Here is an 18,817-nt window from a genome sequence, read left to right on the forward strand (position 1 = left end):
GTTCAAATCGCCGCCATTTAGTCAAATTTAAAAAAAAAAATCATAGAGCGGTCGAGACTTTCCTACAAATAATCTTTTTCAAATTTTTGGTTTAGATCAAAATTGCGGCCACAATCGTAAAAAACTTAACCGATTAGTAAATTGTAATATTAAAAAAGAAAAAGTCGCGAAAATCAATGATTTTTCGGAGGGTCGGTCTGATACGATCCTTTAAACATGTGGGATTTCATTAAAGCAATAATTAAAGCAATAAAGAGGGAATCATTGGTCTATATGTCTTCAAAAATTAAAGCGGCCATAATGTTACAATCAATGGGAAACACTATAGAGCCAAGATTATTGACTTTATCATGCCTGAACTATATAGATAATGTTGATGTGGATGACCTTTGGTTCCAACAAGACGGCGCTACAAGACATAATCAATTTATTGAAGGAAATTTATCTCACACAGTGGTTCTGTGTCGTGACTTTCAAGATCCTGCGATTTAGTACCGCTGGATTATTTTTTGTGGAATTATGTGAAGTCCCTTGTCGACGGAGCTGGCGTAGGTGGTGAATATTCGGATCTTTATTGTTGACATACGGCTCCAATTACTGCAAAAAATGGTCAAAACTTAGCCCACTCGGCTGAAGTCTATTCGAGCCAGTCGCGGCAATCTTTTGCCGGAAATCATTTTTAAAATATAATGGCAAATCCTTATCTTTCTAATAAGGATAAGCTCTTGATCTTAACATTAAATTATATACGTTTTAATTCTCCTTAAAAACACCGTCTCTCTATTTTATAAAGAAAACTCACATGTTTGCCGATATATGGGGTATAAAGTAACCCGGAAGTACAATCTTTATATTAGGTATTTGAGGGCTATGGGATGTATTGACCCGTTGCAACTCATTTCTGGTACAGAGACATACACAGATTATCTCTGAATTTTAATTACATATCTCACACATTGACCGATATTTCTTGTAAACGGCAACTATAGGTACTGCGTTCCAAATATTCGGTACCAAAGGACTTGAACAGATTTTGTAGGATTTGGACAATTTTTGGTCATAATGTGGCATACTCTAAAAGCTTTAATCGTGCAAAGTTTTATCTCGTTACATTGTTTCCTGATTTGTACACTCGAAAGGAAAGAATCAGATGGAATTTAAAATTGTGTTATATGAGAAGTAGGCGTGGCTGAAGTCCGATTTCGCCCGTTTTCACACTGTAACTTAAAAATGTCAGAGGAATATGAAATCAGTAGGGCGGGTCACCAGATATATGGTTCCAACTAAAAGTGGGTGGTGCCACCCCCTCTTATAATTTTAACCCTGGCTCTATTAAAGCTCTGTTATACTATAACGCGGGTAATATTCACTCTCTCTCTCTCTCTAGTGTATTACAGGTAAGTAATTGATTTATTACGCTTTAAGAAGTTTTTAACAGTACCGTTATATGGTGAGTAAGCGGGGTTAAATTCTGCTTTCATCCATTTTCACACTCACCGACAGTGAAATTCTTATAATATTTGTCAAGCAAATTTGGTTGTTGTACCTTTAGTGGTTTTGGAGATAGAAACATTAAACTTATTAGAGGGGAGACCACGCCTAATAATTAAAAATTCAGTTCGCGCAATGAACCGCTCACTGCGTCGAATATCAGTTTCGTAACATGTTTACTCCAGTAGAAGTGAGTATGCTCAGAGACGCCCCAAAGTGCTCATCAACTTCGTAGTAGATTTTGCATAAGGATCTAGGTTTCGGGCTTACAAAAGCCAACGTGCATAAGAATTGAAGCCGAACGATCATCACGGGCGTCAAATGTGCGATGAATGGATCACCGTTTCCGGTTTTAGAAGGAAATTTTGTTCAGAGATAAAGCTCAATTTTGCTTGAATGGGTATATTAATTAACAAACTTGTATCTGAAGTGATTATAAACTGCAAAACATTGTTGAGTCGCCGCTTCATACCCAAAAAGTGTTCCAAAGTGTTCTCAAGTGTCCTTTGGTCAGGTCAAATCATTGAAAATTTGGACTACTTTAGATAACATTTGGTATAATGCCGAAAAATCAACTCGATACATTGAACGATGTAGGTTATGAGATAAAGATTGGTTAAACTAAGCTGGTTAGAACTTGTCTAGCCAAGTTTGAAGCTGTTCATAATATTATTAGCTGGTGGCAACAGAAGTCGGTTACCATTCGTCTCGGTTCATAGAGCGTAGCAAGTAAAACTCAAACTGCAATCGAGAAAAGGATAATCTAACAAGAAGTTTATAGCTCGAACATCTGAAAGAACCGAATATTTTATGCCCGAAGTCTTTCACACGCGATCAGTTACTATTGTCACCAGGAAACTTAGATCCACAAATCGAATCACTTTAGCGCAACTTATTGATTTTTGGTGAAAATTCTTCTATTAGGGATCTTGAACTTGTGAAGAAGTATTTGCTTTGTGTTTCGAACTCAAAACTCATTGTTGGCATAAAACTAAACAGTGCGAAAAACAGATATCTATGATACCCTCTTATATACTATACATGAGTTTGTGCATTGAGCGGAAAATGTGCGAATCAAAAACGACATTGACAAGCACAATGCCAATGGCAACACTCGTATTATACTCGTGGTGAACGCGCGAAACATTAAATGCGGCAGTCGTGCAATTAACTCTGAAAGCGTTAAGATCAAAGCGATAAAGCCGCAACCCCAACCGCAGCTAAAGTAAAAGCAAGAGCAAAAAACTACGTTTAGTGCTTAAGTCGAAAAGGCAATGCATGAGGACGCACATGCAGGCACACACACACACATAAGGTTTCAATGTAATTGCGCATGCGCTCAAGTTCACTCGCACGTTCACAGTGGAATACTACAGCTCAACGCTGGAGGTGCTGTGGGATTGTCCAATTCGTCAGCGCTGGTGTTGGCAATGTGCTGCTGACGATGATGGCGATCTGAGCACTAAATTGTGTGCAAGCGCGCGCACCCGTCCACAGCCAAAGAGACCAACAGGTGTACGGGAAGGTACCTGTGTGCCTATGCGACTCTGGAAGTGCAAACAAAACGTCGCAAAACGATGCTCATTCAATATCGAAGGTGGAAAAAAGCGACTAATTACTGTTGTAAATTCGAAGAAGAGGCGTTAAAGTCAACACTGCTGATGAAGCGAATAGCCTAGGTCAATACGTATAGCTTTTTTCTTAAGTAATTCACAAACAAATTGTGTACTTTAAACATATGTATACATTTTTTACATCGACTTTGTTTTTATCATCGACTGTTTATATTGTATGTGTACTTTGTGCATAGATTCTTGAGCTATAGTGTGATCCGACAGCTATGCTGCACTGAAATTCACACTTTAAAGCTTGCATTGGACTTGGCTTCAAATACCGTGCGACACAAAATTTAAAATAAAAGAAATAGCGATATGCCTCCATAAGTAACTGACTCTCTTCATAGCCAACATCTGAGTGTAGTATCTATGTACTACATATATAAAACTACCCAAAGAACTCAAGGAAGATGAAGTTGTTCAGTGTTAGGTACAAGGCGATAGATCAAAAATATACAAAGTTGTGACTGACACTCAATACAAGGGACAGTAGGAACATGTTTGGAATACTCAGTGGTCGCGCTTGCAGAATGGGTCTAACAGATCGAGAAGACTGCAGGCGCATTTCTTATTCACTTTCCCTGCATTGACAAAGCAACACTTGAAGCGTTTGGGGAACGTATTGTATGAGACGCTGAAAGAGATATCGTTGGTGAGGCTTCAGAGCCAGTTGAAATTCGCGTCAAGTGCAGAAACTCTGAAAGATGACTACTCGTCCAGAACTATGTAACGGTAGTCCATGTAGTAGCAAAGCAACAAAACTTGTCTGTGCGTGGAACATTAACCTCCGGACTAACCAACGTTACCGTTCCTGTCACCACATAGTTTGGAAAACAACAGACCAATAGCATACCCGGACAATCGAACAGATTTACGGGTTGGCCTTCCACGACAGTTGGGTCTACTTAACCGGACCGGACTCGAACTTTTATCTGGACAAGCACTGTCAACTTGGCAGTTCTCCTCAAAAATACTTAAGGAGGGATGTTTTCTGCGGCTAAAACAGTTAACGGACATTGAAAGTTCCTTCTCCTACAGTTTGTAATGTGATCATAACCTGTGCTGTGGACTACACTTTCTAATTAACCTTCATTAGCGGAATAGTGCTAATAAATTGGATTTTAATATCAGACAAGACAGGTTTTATATCAAGTGGTAACAGTGAAAGCCGACCAAAATGGTATGGTGTGGTATCACCGATATAATATAGTAAGAATCAGGGAAGTAAAGTACATATATGTCTGTGGGTCTTTCACTTTAACGTGTATACAAGTTCACAAGATCTTTTCGAACCATTCAAATCAAAGCGTATAGCTTTGACATTGGATTGGTCATTGACCACCTCATTACTATTTATCCATCTAAATGAGCCGGAATATGCAGTAATATTGCAGATAATCTTTGTAGCATTGATCCAACATGGAAAAAGGTAAGTACGTGATAATAATAGAAAAATAACATTCGGTACAGCGCCTACCAGTTGGTATGTCGGAATTTTCACAGCTCGGGTCAGTTATGGTTGTTTACGGATTTGATTTTTCATCATGTCACATTTCACTTTGGATTAACGCTTGAAAATCGTCCAAGATTATTAGGCAAATTTACGTTCTCTGTTGGCTACTGTGAGAGCTCTTCGCGCGTTCTTTTTAGATATGGCTCATTTCTGGCTTAATGGCTTCGTCAACAAACAAAATTGTCGCTCTCAAATCCTTGTGTGGTTCAGTTAACGCAACTTCATCCCCTAATATTGACCGTTTGGTGGGGATTGTGGCATGACAGCATCATCGGGCTTTACCTCTTTCGACTTCAGGCAGGACATGCCGCTTTCATCTATAGCAAGCGTTATAATACGATGTTGACAGCCTTTTTTTCCTTTAATTTGATGAAATCGACCCGGCAATCTTTATTTCCAATAAGACAATGCGCCATCACATGTTTCACGACTAAACATGAGTATATTGAAGTTGGTTTTTAATCGAAAAGTAGTGAATAAAAAGTTAAAAATCGTCGTATAAAGCTGGATGACCTCGATACATGAAATATTTGGATGCCAGGTTCGCGCCCAATACAGCAAATTTACAATAAACAAGAAAAGACATTATATTCAATTGCAGCGAAGCAAGAAATAGTCTTCACAAAAAAAGTTTCCGTACAGGAACTTGATTTTGGTTCGTTAGTTTGTATGACAGTTACATATATGCTATTGATGTGCGATCTGAATAATTTCTTCGAAGATTGTAACGTTATCTTGCACAATATTTCATGCCAAATTTCCTGAATAAATTTTGTCTACTATAGAAGGTTTCCGATCTGTACTATTTTTGGCTGAATTTGGAGTTTGTATCGTTGGCATGGCCAATAATTCGTGACAGATTTTGTGAGGATATATCGTCAAAACGAAAAATAGATTTTGATGGTTCAGTACGTATGGCAGCTACAAGCTAAAATACCTCATATATCCCCAATCAAATTGTAAATAATTTTCTCAGCATCTACTACAAAAATTCGAAAACAGTAAGAGAGTTGGTGTGAAGCGGGTGGCAGCTTTCAATTGGTTTGTGTCTTAACTAAAATCAATGCAGCATGTACAAAAACCGGAAATCGCTCAAGCCATGCATTGCTGTGCATCAAATCGGCTCATGTTAGCAAAAAATTATTTATTAAACGCTAAAAAAGTTATAATAATATGTATTTATACAAAATTAAGCTAAGGTTTCGTTAATGTTTTGTATAAAAAGAGAGCAATTACATACACACACACACCTAAACAATCAACAAAAGGTGGAGAAAGAAAATATGGCGTACATACACGCATATGCAGGTATGCAAATGTTTGTGTGCGTGGAGTAAATGTATATAGCCACCTACATATATGCAGAATATGACTACAACAACTCAAATTGCCACAACAAAAGTATTGATTACAATAGCAACAACATAAATAGCAATAATCACACCACTTTTTCGCACTTTGATACTCGCCGAACATTTGCTTACGAAGACGACGCCAAACAACGGTTCGTTGCCTCGACGGACAGCTTGTATTGTCGATAACAAAAATTAGCTGCGAGCGAGTGTTGGAAGTGGGGGTAGGCATGGCTGGCAAGAACATATGCACATTAGGGTGGCACAAAATTTGTTAGTTAATTTTTATAATTTCAATTTAATTGTTAATTTAACTTGTTTGTGCAATGATTGTATATAAAATTTCACATAATGCGTCTTTCAGAAAATCCTCGACCAGAGGAAGATCTGATAGGATAAGTAATATATGGAAGCTGTGGTAATTCGCTAATCGATTTCACATATTTTCTTCATTAAGCTATAGCTAATCAAGTATTATACGTCTACTTAATTCTGCTAAGATATCTTACATATTGACCGATGAGTATGGTAGGAAGTTACCTGAAGTCCGAAAATACCGAAAATACCTATATTAGGTATATGGGGACTACGGGAAAAATTTACCCGATTTTTAATTTTTCGGACAAGGGCACATTATCATCAAAAAAATAGATAATTTCCCAATTTTAATACAAGATCTTAAAGTTTGACCGATATTTTCGGTAAAATATCAGTCATAGGTCCACTTATTCGGCAACTGAGGCCTCAAAAATTTTGGATATTGTTGTGACGTGAGATCGAATATCTTGGAGTCACTATTTACGTCACTGATACTCGTTTTATATGCCATATTTTGATGCTTCTGACGTAGTTTTTTAGTGATTTATTACTTTTTTAAGCTGCCGCCGATAGGTGTCTGCTCGCTCGTAAGGGCAAACAGTCACCCTTGTTTGAACTCACCTCTTCTTTCGTTCTAGCAAAGAAGACCTTGGAAATTGTAATTAAATTCTCCGGGTAAATGATATTTCAAAAAAAAAAGCTTACGGTGATTCGATTTTATCAAAAACGCAAGCCTACATGTGGCACAAAATCTTCGAAAGCGGTCGAGAGATCGTTGAAAACATGCCTCGTTCTGGAGGACCTTCAACATCAAGTAATAAAAATATTAAAAAAGTGAAAGATGTGATGCTTGACAATCGTCAGACGAGTGTTAGAGAGATGGCAAGAGTCCGTTCGAATGATTTTGGGTGGATATTTTGAGTATGAAACGCGTTCTTGATGGACTCGTCCCGCTAAACTCGAATTTTTCAAAAAGAGTACCGCAAACAGATCTTTTTGGACATGCTTAATCGTGCGAACTCCTATCTCCCACATTCATGGAGAGGAATACAGCTGCCTATGGTTCATGTGCTTATGAATTTGACATGCACACAAGTCAACAATCATCGGAATGGCACCCGTTTTCAGTCGAGCGAAGAAATGTAACAATATTCGCTGAAGGAGCTGAAGGTCATCGCAAAAAATGCTTATGAAAAGTGTTTCGAGGTCTGGAAAAATCGTTGGCATAAGTGTATTACATCTGGTGGGGGTTACTTTGAAGGCGACAAAATAAATATTGATGAATAATAATTAATAAATATTTTGAGTTGAATTTACCATTTCCGGGTACTCACAATGCATACACATATGTATGTATGTATCTATAACTCTATATCTATTTCAAAGTTTTTGGTGTCAAAAACAACCGTTAGGTTAACAATACTATTATAGAAGACTGCTCTCTGCGAAAGTAAAAAAAATTATTATAAATTTCTCTGGATGCTGCCATGCATAAATTTATTTTTAACTACATAAACTGTGCACCTAGATGTATTTTCAACCTCAAAAACAAAACACTCATAATTTATGGCAGTGTTTACTTCTGACAGAAGTCAAAGGCACGAGATTTTACTATAGATATGTATACATCTTTAAAACATAAATATAATATATGCGCATATAATTGCATTTGAAAATAAGACAAGAAAAAACATTAACTTCGGCTGCACCGAAGCTAAATACCCTTCACAGGTGCATTTCTTTTAGTAACTATGTGTGCAGTTTGTATGGAAGCTATATGCTATAGTAATCCGATCTGAACAAATTTTTCGGAGATTATGTTATGATCTTAAGCAGTAACCCATGTCAAATTTCGTGAAGATACCACGTCAAATGCGAAAGTTTTCCATACAAGCCCGTGATTCCGATCGTTTGGTTTGTATGGCAACTATATGCTAGAGTGGTCTGATATCAGCAGTTCCGACAAATGAGCCGCTGCTTGAAGAGAAAATGGCGTTTGCAAAATTTCAAAACGATATCTTAAAAACTGAGGGACTAGTTCGTATATATACAGACAGACAGACGGAGAGACGGACAGACGGACAATCGACTCAGCTCAACATACTGAACATTTATATATTGTATGTACTTTAAAGGGTCTCCGACGCTTCCTTCTGGGTCTTACAAACTTCGTGACAAACTTAATATACCTTGTTCAGAGTATAGAAATTGATGTGCATGTTGCAAGTTTACTTTCACCCACTGTATTTAGCATTTACCAAAAAAATGCAATTTAAACGTTTTATTAATTTTTTTTATATGGATCAGAAGCGAAAAGAATTAGATATTAGGAAGAAAAATTGTTGTTCATTTATTGCAAAAGTTATCGAGACATTAAAAAACTGTTGGGAAGCAGGACTCCTCAATCCAGAAAGTTAGTATGAGCAAACCAAATGTTATGAGTCCAAGTCACGTTCTGGACAGCCAAAGAAACTAACTGAAGGAAAGGAGCGCAACATAATCACTCTTGAGAAGTGTAATAAACGAATCACAGCAATCGGAATTCCAAAAGACTTAGAATTTGAATGTACTTTCTCGATGGTTTCAGGCCTTATAGCAGCTACAGCAGCTTGAATCTCGTACTTTAGAGCTTGAATTGTTTCTGGATGGTTGGCGTAACATTTACTTTTAATAGCTCCCCGCAGAAAATAGTCCAACGGAGTTAAATCGCAGCTTCTAAGAGGCCAATTCACATCACCTCTTTTGCTGATTAAGCGATTTCCGAAGATAGGGCGTAATGGATTGAGTGTAGCGTTTGCTATATGGCACGTAGCGCCGTCCTGCTGGAACCAAATGTTGTCCAAGTCTTCCTCTTCAATTTGATTGAAGAAAAATTCGGTTCGGTTCGCGATATCGCTCACCATTGATGGTTACGCTCCCTTCTTCATTTTCGAAGAAAAACGGGCCAATAATTCCACCAGGCCAAAATCCGCAGCATTCAGTGATTCGTGCTGGGTGCATTGGCTTCTCCACGATTACATGCGGGTTTTCTGTGCCCCAATTCTGCGTAACCATCGCGGTGGAAATGAGCCTCGTCCGAAAAGATGATTTTTCGGCTAAATTGACCATCCTCGGTCAAACGATCTTCTGCCCAATCTGCGAACTGTAGAATAGTGAATGGCGACCCATTTCGTAAATTTTAGTCTTTATATGAATATCTGTCACTTTCCGAATGGTATTTGACGTTTCCAATGTCTAAATATAGATAACTCAAATTTAAAACGTTAGTTGGCCCACCCTATACTTAACCTTAAGCCTTTTCTTCTCTTATTCTTGAAGTGAATGCAGACTTTTTCTGCTTGGTTTGAATGGCCTTTTCATTTGTATGCGAAATTCATTTATTTACCTTATTGGTACCTTACTAACAGTTATTTTTATTCAACTAAGTACCAAAATACTGTAATTTTTTTATCAGCTATTTATTTCGATTTTTAATAGTACAAAGAATGTTGATTTGTATTCAAAAATTCTGAAAAAGTAAATAAAAAAATAAAATGGTAAAACAAAAGATCAAAACAAAGCTTATAAGCTTTTAATGAGTATATTTTTGTGTGAAAAGAAAACATATACTGTATTTTTTTTCAAAACCAGAAATCTATGAAAATTAAATTAAATTTGACATTGACTCAGATAAAGTTTTTTTGCATACATCTTAATATACATAAGTACATACGTACATACATATGCCATAGATAAGTGCAAAATCAGTGCGAAAGAGAAATTGGGTGTATGAACTGTAACGAGGTCGGGGCTAGCGATAAGCATAAATAAGATTTAGGTATGCACATCCAGCGAAGTAGCGCACATCTTGCGCTCTTCTGAGGTTTAACTATTTGTTGTTGGCAAAAATATTGTCGTATATCAAAGTAGTAGTATCAAAGACGACACTGATATAAAGTACCGAAGTATTGTTGTGGCTTTAGTATATTATATTATATGGGTGAAAGAGAAATATATTTTTTGGCAAAGAAATACATAACTTGTTTAAATTAAGGATGATTATTTTAGGCCAAATAATTTACTCAAAACAAAATTAGATTTTTTAAAAATTGATTTTATGTATAGCGAAAGTTTACAAACGAAAACGGTAGATATTGGAACATAATATTATTTTTATAAATATACAATAAAAGTTAAAGTTTGAGTAGAAATACGAAAAGACTTTTTCGACTACCAAATATACTATATCGTGATATACTATAGTTTTAAATTTACCTATAATAAGCACAGTTAAATGAAAAAATATATAAAAATATATATGAATACTACTGTGAGTAAGAAACTTTTTAATTTAAGCTTCGGGGGAAAACTATTTCGTCGGGTCGTAAGGAAACAGGCGATCAATCGAACGAATATCGTGACAAATGTGAGCCAAAACCGAAAAAACCACGACAAAGCGGGTCAAAAATCAATTGAGATTTTGTTTGTACCACTTTAAAATTCAACCATCCCTCTTCCCATCCTCTTCTTCACCTAAGATCGCGAGTAAATTAGTTTTACTGTAATTTTTATTATTTTATCTTTCTTTTCCAAAGTTGTGTTTGTTTTTGTTTTCAAATCTTTCAATCTACCCTGGAATAATAATGTTGTGACTTAAAATTAAATTGAAATTTATTAATTGTAAATTTGTATCAAGTGGCATTGCTTCACAAAAAAATTTCTAATATTTCCCAAATATTTGCTGTTCCAAATCCATACTGTAGTGTAATTTATTATATTATTTTGTAATTCAAAAACTCAAACAGCTGGCAACCCTCTAAAAACTATTTTTTTAATTTTTTCAAAATTTTAAAATCCAAATCCATATATATATATAACTAAATTTTAATGAATCCAGACTTTGAATCAGGTGGCAACTCCCCATAAGTTTTTACTTGTAAACTCTCTTAAATCTCTTCAATCAAATATAAATTAATATGGGGCAAGTGCATCAGACTGTAAATTTTTTCTTTATTATGAAGGAGGTGGCAACTCCCAAAAATAAAATTTTTTGTTGTTAATTTTCTTAAATCTCTTCAGTCTGATGTTGCATTTTAATGAATTAAGAATAAAGGATTTAAGAATCATTAACTTTTCAACTCTTTGAGCGACAAAGATTAATCTACCCCCTTGACCGACAAGAAAAAAAAAAACAACTGGCAACATGATAACAAAATTCTAAAGTAAAAATTCTCCAAGTAAAAAGAAATTTTTGTATAGTTCGAGTCTGATACAGAAAATAAATTATTTTATATTCAGAGCCCGTGATGAAATTTAGTTACACCTTTCGTTGCAGTCAACCGATTTCCTTGCCGATTTTTCAAAAATTTAATTGTTAAGAAAATGACTTCAAATAACCCCATATGTAGTACTCTAATGGTGATAAATCACAACTTCTTGTAGGCCATTCAAAGTCACAATTTCTTTAAATACTCGAATCTCCAAATTTTCGAGAAATAAATCCGTTGTTGCATGTGTTGTGTGGCTCGCAGCCTCGTCTTGTTAGAAGCAGATGTTATCAAGATCAATGTGTTCCAATCGCGGCCATGAAAAGTTGGTTATCATCGCTCTCCACTGATAGTAACAGTGTCACCAGCTTCATTTCGAAAGAAGTACAGACCTATGATTCCACTAGACCAAAAATCACAACAAACTGTCAATATAAGTGAATATAATGGTTGTTCACGAATAATTTGTGGATTTTCTTCGCACCGAAATCGACAGTTTTGTTTATTTACCACTCCACTCAGATGAAAGTGAGCCTCAAGGGAAAAGATGATTTTCTTTAAAAAATCGTTAACGTTTACAAGTTGTTCCAAGACAAAATCAGCAAATTAACGACATTTTGGATGATCTAATGGCTTTAGTTCTTGAGTGATAAAAAATTTATACGGATGCAAGCCCAAATCCTTTCTCAAAATCCGCCAGGTTGAGGTTTGAGAGAGTTGAGGTTTTTCTTGATCACGCCTTGGAAGCAACACTTGCCTCAACGGCAAGAATATTTCCATTACTTTGAGCGATTGTTCAATGATATATTCATTCTTCTGTCTTGAAGAAGCCCAAGCATTATGGAACAAGAAAGCGACACTCACCTTCAGCAACGAAGCCAACTGTCAAATACTCGTAGTAATTGCATACAATGGTTTTCTCTTTCGTTTATGACGTCAGCAATTGATATATGTACATATATTTCTGTCAAGCGCGCTCCAAAAAGTAACATAAAAAGTTTGACGCAACCTGAATTTCTTTGCTTATTAGTATGAGCCTGCGAATCGTTTTCGTTTTTCATGGATTGTAAAAATAGATTTCTATTGCAACGGATTTAATCTACTTCAACCAGACTTTTGATAATGTCACTATATACAGTCTCTCCAAAAAACACGCCATTTTATTAAAAGCCACCAGTTATCCGTGCGCCTGCACTTTAAATTCACCAAAAATTGGTTAGCTGCAGCTTGATAAGTTTACGGGGTGGCCAAGGTTATCGCATATTTCATAATTTATTTGACGCTTAATTTATATTCACTCATATAATAATTAAATTTTTTCTTAAAAATATTATTTAATCGCAGTTTGCATATAGATTTGAATACTGAATATGGAGGTATATATGTATAAGTACTCATATACATACATACATATGTATATCAAGGTGATTTTTGCATTAATTTCATTTATTTGCTATTTAAAAATAAATATTTTTTATTTATTATTTTTCATTTCTTTCCTTTAGTGATAAATATTTATGCGTGTTGACCTTGAATGCTTGCATGCTGCAGCGCCCCCGGGCACTTTGAGCGATTTTCAACGTCGGTGTCCTTATTCGCCGCAATTATGCTGCTTATATGCGCATAATATGTAATATCATGTATACGTACAGACGCACACATGCCTATGTATCAGTCGTGCCGTTCGGCATGCCCTAATTAGTATGCCAAGCATGTGGCTCCAGCATATTGGTTATTTTCGTTTTGGTGTTTCCATGCGAGCAGTTTAGATGCGATAACCGGCCTGTTTGTGTGCTGAGAAAGGAATTTAGAAAAACCGAAAAGTATGTGCATCATGTGAAGGGCAGAGTTGCCATTATAACACATATCAGTGGCACTGATATGATAGCATTTGTTACACTCTGAACAACACGCCCTATCCTACACAAGAAACTGTTCAGTTGTCGGAACACGAATACAATACGAGTACTGTATTCGATACAGACTGATCTATCAAACTGATGTTTGAAAACTTTGTTATTTGACAAGAGATCTTCGCAAGTTTTTTCATCATTTATTATCAAAGGCAACTCTATAATATCTGGGGTAATATTCCAGATCGGACACTAATATCATATAGCTCCCATAAAAAAAGAACAATCAAAATCTAGTTCTGCAAAACCGACAATTTTATGTCGACCAAGTATCAAATTGTATACATGGCAACCCAGTCTGCAGTGGCTCGTTTTCTTGTTTTGTTTCTGAGAGGATTGTTAATCTGTCTGAACTTTTATATAGGGTGCTCCATTTCGAAATTCCCTACTTTTAAGAAAACCATATAAACTTCAAATTCAATGGGTAATTTCATTATCATGTTCGAAAGAACATTCTTTGGCATTTAGTTTTTAAAGATTATCTCTTTCAAATGTTGGCCGCGGCTACGTCTCAGATCATCCATCTGTTGCCTCTTATTTTCAATGACTCGTTCGAAAATTTCTACTGGTAACTGGCGAATGACATGCGTGATGTGTTGCTCCATGGCTTGAATCGAAGCAGGAATGTACGCATAGATATTAGTCTTTACACATTACTACGGGAAAAATTCTAACGCAAAAATAACAATCGGGGGCCCAAAACACGAAATTATCTACACACCGAAGTGTTCTCTCAATAAATCCTTTGATTAATGCGATGTGTGGGAAGTAACGTCGGCTTTTGAAACCAAATACCGCCGAGATCGCGAGCTTCAATTTCAGGCTTCAAATAGTCGGTTATCATGACACGATAGCGGTTACGTGTTCACCGCCATAACTTTTTCCATATTTCTTATATGGACCGATGATTCGACCGACCTACAAACCACATCATACCGTTGTTTTTTGTGAAATCGCAGTTCTTGAATATCTTCAGGTTGCTCTTTGACCCAAATTCGGAAAGTTGGCTTGTTTATATACCCCAGAAATGAGCCTCATCGCTAAATAAAATTTGGCTGGAAAACGTTGGATGCTCTTCGAACTTTTCAAAATCCGTTCCATACGTCAAACCGAGTTACTGCGAACTGCGCCGAATCGACGCCCCACGATCTTCGTGTACACTCTCAGCTACAGCATAATTTTTTCTTCACTGCATGCTGGACGTGGTCTATTCGGTCGAATATTATCCAATAATGAATTCTGGGTCTTAAGATAGATGATGTTGTTGCGTTTAGTACCTACTTCGATTTTATTTGACTAAAGACACCTGTGGGCAAAATTTTTTTGAAAAAGTTGATTTGGCCCCGTTTAAGCAACAACCACCAAATTTGTTAAGTACATATCTTATAAGAACTTCTATCAACAGTGCAAAAATTTATGAAATCGGAGGATAACTCCACTCACATCCCTTATAACGGTACAGTTATAAAGTACTAAAAGCGCGATAAATCAATAACTAAAAATGACAGAGACATTAAATTTTACCTCCGAGATGGTATGAGAGAGTTTAAGGGAGCCGGATTGAACGATGGGCGTGGCACCGCCCACTTTTTGCTAAAAACCCATATCTCGAGACTTGACCAACCGATTTCGACAAAATTTCTCAATTTCTTCAAATCCAATAAAATTTAGGGACTTGAATACTAAATACCGAATATTTAGACCCCGGTACCTATAGTGGACTTTTGATCGAAAATGTCAGTCAGTGTGTGATACATATAACAGAAGTTAAGGGATAATCCTTCTGTTATATTGGTACGTCTGTATGTCAAAAACGAGTTGAATCGGACCAATACTTCCATTAGCCCCCATATACTTCAAATAAAGATTTTCGAACTTCCGGATGACTTAAACTAAATTTAAAGATTTTAGTAACAAATAAAAAAATATTTTTTTAATGAAAACTTAAACAAAAATGGGTAAAATAGTAAATATTTACAAATAAGACAAAAGAAGCGATAAAAAATAAGCCTTCATTCTCAAAAGGTAACCAAAATTATAGAAGAAAATACGCAAACACGAAGAAATTAAAATTCTAAAATAATTTCCTTTTTTTTATAACTGTTAACCATAAGATTGGAATTGCATTTTATTTCCTTCAATCCGTTAATAAATAAAAATAAAAATTTTCTTTATTTTTATTCCGGTATTTGCGGCGAAAATTTTAAAAGTTATTTTTAACTCAGATTTTCGCGATTACAAACTAAAAAAAATATTTCAAGAGTTAATTCAATTATATTTTAATGCGTGATTTCAGCTAGTACTCTTAATTGTCACACTTAAAAAATATGTAACACTGTACTATACGTTGCAGTCTCAAACTCGCTTCTAATTGTGTTGTTGGCTGTAACCGTATGATAGTTCAATAACTTGCTGTTTAGTAGTTGTTAGTTTATTCGAATTTCAAAACCACAATAATGACGAAATCTAATTGTGGTCTTCAGTATTGAATTTCATGTGCGAATTTCGCAATAAATATTATTTGAGAACTCTATACTTACAAACATATGCATTATGAATTGAAATATTTTTTAACCGCGATTTGTCTAAAATATACCAATATACTTGTATTTCATAACTTCACACTCGGAGGGATCAAGGGTCGCAATAATTGGAAATGACTAATTAAATTATTGTAATTGCTGTGAATAGAAATTTCCTTTGATGTGCGACTATGAGCAATAAAATATATATGTATGTAAGTATAATAAAATATGAGCTTCAATAATAGGCACTTATGCACATTTGTAGTAAAGTATATACATATAAATATACACACATGGGCAAAATAATAAAAAGATATACATACATATGTACATATGGTATAATGTCTTACAGAATTTTCAGAACTAACATCACCTTTGATAATGAACGCCTTCATATTACTATAACATATCCTATATTTCTACGCAGCTTTTATTTACTATATATAAATATGTACATACATGCATATATACAATTATATAAATAGTATGTAGTAATAATACTACTGAGTATAAAATCCAGACATTTCTTAATCACTATTACTCTACTATTAATATAAAGTCTTGTCTAGTCATAAGTCATAGTCTGTCTTCGATCAACAGTGCGAAAACTGATTTTTGAATGAAAACTGTCATTCATTTCCCTAACTATCGACTACGCGCTGTTTCTTTGCCATCTACAATACTATGCATATAATCACAGAACCATGCATACATACATACCTATATGCAATAGCAGGGCCGGCTCGTCCATATAGGCTCATTTTAAGAATTTTGTAACTTCCCTATTCAAATCTGCAGCTCGAATTATTTTCTTCAGCAGTAGATTGAAGAAGACGCACGATAGGGAGCCACCTTGTCTGAAATGTCGTTTGGTTTCGAACGGCTCGTAGAGGTTCTTCCCAATCCTGACGGAGCTTTGGTGTTGCTCAAAGTCAGTTGGCACATTGCGGCTAAATTTAACTACTTTTCGTGCAGTCAAAGGCTTCGAAAATCGAAGTAGAGCTGATGTGTGTCGATCATCTTTTCATAGGTATTTTCCAAAATTTTGCGCATGACGAATAACATGTCCATTTTAATAATTTTCCATCTTTTCGTGTGCAATAACTTAATAGAATTCTATTTATTTGTCGTTTAAAAGTTGTTGAAAATAATTGAAGATCTTCTTCATAAAGATTTGAAGATCTTAATACCAAAAAAGATTGGATTGATTTGGAGTTGAATTGCCTCAACTTCATTTCAAAAGAGCGGAGTTGAAAACGGTAATGATGGTATTTGCTAAACCTGCAGTGTTTTTATTTTTTAATATAACGACTTTAAAACTTTAAAAAATTATGAATTTTTGTTTTTAAGGCAAAATATGGCAAAAAATTGGCATTTGCCTAAGGCGGTAAATTGTCTCGGGCCGGCCATGTGCATTAGTAATATCTCTAGATAATAACGGAAGTTGTATCACACTCAATGATTCACAAACACAATCAATTAGTATGTGAACATCTGTCAAAAGACATTATCGCTGCTCGAGCGAAAACAAATGGTGTTCTAAAGATGGTACCGTTGATGGTTACATAAGGTATCTCATCAATACCAGCTGTGTTAGAGTTTAGTAATTTAGCTGTTTCTATGATTACATTTTGCTTTAAATATATCTACTGTGTATAACGATTCTACAACGTCTCGCAATTTCATTCATAAAATATGGTATAAGTATGTAGTATATGGTGAGATGTCTTCGCATATAGTACTTATGTCACACATTCTTATCATAGTAATGCAGTGTTAAATAGTATTAAGGTTTCTCGAAAGTATTTAATTTTTTGAAATTATTACACCTTTTATATCGACCAATAAAATGGCTCAAATTCTTGTAAGTAGGCAGCAGAAGGAGATGATTGGATGAGGTGTCTTCTGTCGGCAGCTCTTAATCAACTCTTATTTCAGACTGAGGTGTGCGATTACACCGGTGGTAGAGCTGCTGTATACGCCTTGAACTTGCCGACAATGAGCTCGTAGCTAGTCAAGGAGTGCACGACCTCACCAGCAGTAGCATCAAGCTACTTCCATATTAAACTTTTCTGGATGTCTGGCCTTTGCGAAATCATTGGAAATGGCACCTACACCCAAATTCCATCAGGTTGGGAAAGCGTATGGTTTCCCCGTCTTCGTGCATTCGAACCCGCGAGCTCAGCAAGCGTGGGTCAACAACCAGTACCAGTGAGGTTTCGAAGATACATATGTCCACTGAACTGCTATCTTTTAGCAGAGCCAAGACATTTTCACAGTAAGACTTTTTCATTTAAATTTCGCGCGAAAACCCATCCTTATACTAATAATTTTGTAGGTTGGTACGAGTATGACAGTCAGTGACATCTGTGCTAATTGTCACATCAAAATAATCATTAGTGTTTAGTCGAATTTTTGCGTTGAGTGAAATTATTCAACAAAAAAGTTTCTTTAAATTTTGTGTGCGGAATCAAATTTCTGGTTCCGAAACGTTCAAAATGTTAGAAAAGGTCTTCGGTGATAATTATTTCTATTTGTCGCGAGCAAGTCTTTTTGATTGGTACAAATTGTTGAAAAAGGGTCGCCAACGCGTTGATGTTGAACCACCTCCAGGACGGCCATTAACATCAACTGATGATCAACACGTCAATAAAATAAAATAAAGAAATTGGTACTTAAGAATCGACATCAACCGATTACTTGAAATTTTGTGTGAACCTTCTTTATATAATCCTATAAAAATTCAGGAATTTCAAAAAAAAACGTAAAAAATGATATTTATTTTCAGGCAGTCGCCATTTTTCAAAAATTTTTTTTTTCGTGTTCCCTAGGTAGGGACTATA

This window comes from Bactrocera dorsalis, chromosome 4 (assembly GCF_023373825.1).
Source record: "Bactrocera dorsalis isolate Fly_Bdor chromosome 4, ASM2337382v1, whole genome shotgun sequence".
Lineage (NCBI taxonomy): Eukaryota > Metazoa > Arthropoda > Insecta > Diptera > Tephritidae > Bactrocera > Bactrocera dorsalis.